This window comes from Triticum aestivum, chromosome 6D, assembly GCF_018294505.1.
Source record: "Triticum aestivum cultivar Chinese Spring chromosome 6D, IWGSC CS RefSeq v2.1, whole genome shotgun sequence".
NCBI classification, from domain to species: domain Eukaryota; kingdom Viridiplantae; phylum Streptophyta; class Magnoliopsida; order Poales; family Poaceae; genus Triticum; species Triticum aestivum.
The window spans coordinates 430,786,530-430,787,270 of NC_057811.1; positions in this window are offsets into that span (position 1 = coordinate 430,786,530).

The following is a 741-nucleotide window of genomic DNA, read 5'->3' on the forward strand; positions in this document are numbered from 1 at the left end:
CCGCGCGGGCCCCGGATGGGCTCCGCGGGCCGCGGCGGCGGGAGGCTCCGGCGGTGACACGTGGCGCTCGCGGAGTGGAGGGGCGGCGGCTGGACGTGTCCGGCGGTGCGAGGAGGGAGAAGCTAGGGTTTCATCCGCGAATTTTTGGGGAGAGGGCAAATATATAGGCAGAGGGAGCTAGGAGAGTCCAAACGAGGTGCGGTTTTCGCCCACGCGATCGTGATTGAACGACCGAGAGCATGGCGGAGACTTAGAGGGGTTTTGGGGCTGTTTGAAAGGGGGTTTCGCTGCAACACGCAAACGGACTTCGCGGATGCCCCGTTAACCGTTGGAGTACCAAACGACCTCCAAATGGAACGAAACTTGACCGGTGGTCTCCCGGTGGTATAACAAGGCCACTTGACAAGACTCGGTCCATTTCGAGAAAGTTTGACACCCGCACACGAAAGAAAACAAGAGGGGTGCACCGGAGGAGATAGGGGCGCCGGATTGCAAAACGGACAACGGGGAAAATGCTCGGATGCATGAGACGAACACGTATGCGAATGCAATGCACATGATGACATGATATGAAATGCAGATGATGACATGGAAAAATGCAACACGCAAGCAAATGACATGGCAACGACAGCGAATAACTGGCAGACACCTGGCGCATCGGATCCGGGGCGTTACAAGCCCCCTTTCTAACTCCTTGGCCGAAGTTGAGTCTAGTCGTCCAAAACTGTTTTACTAACATGG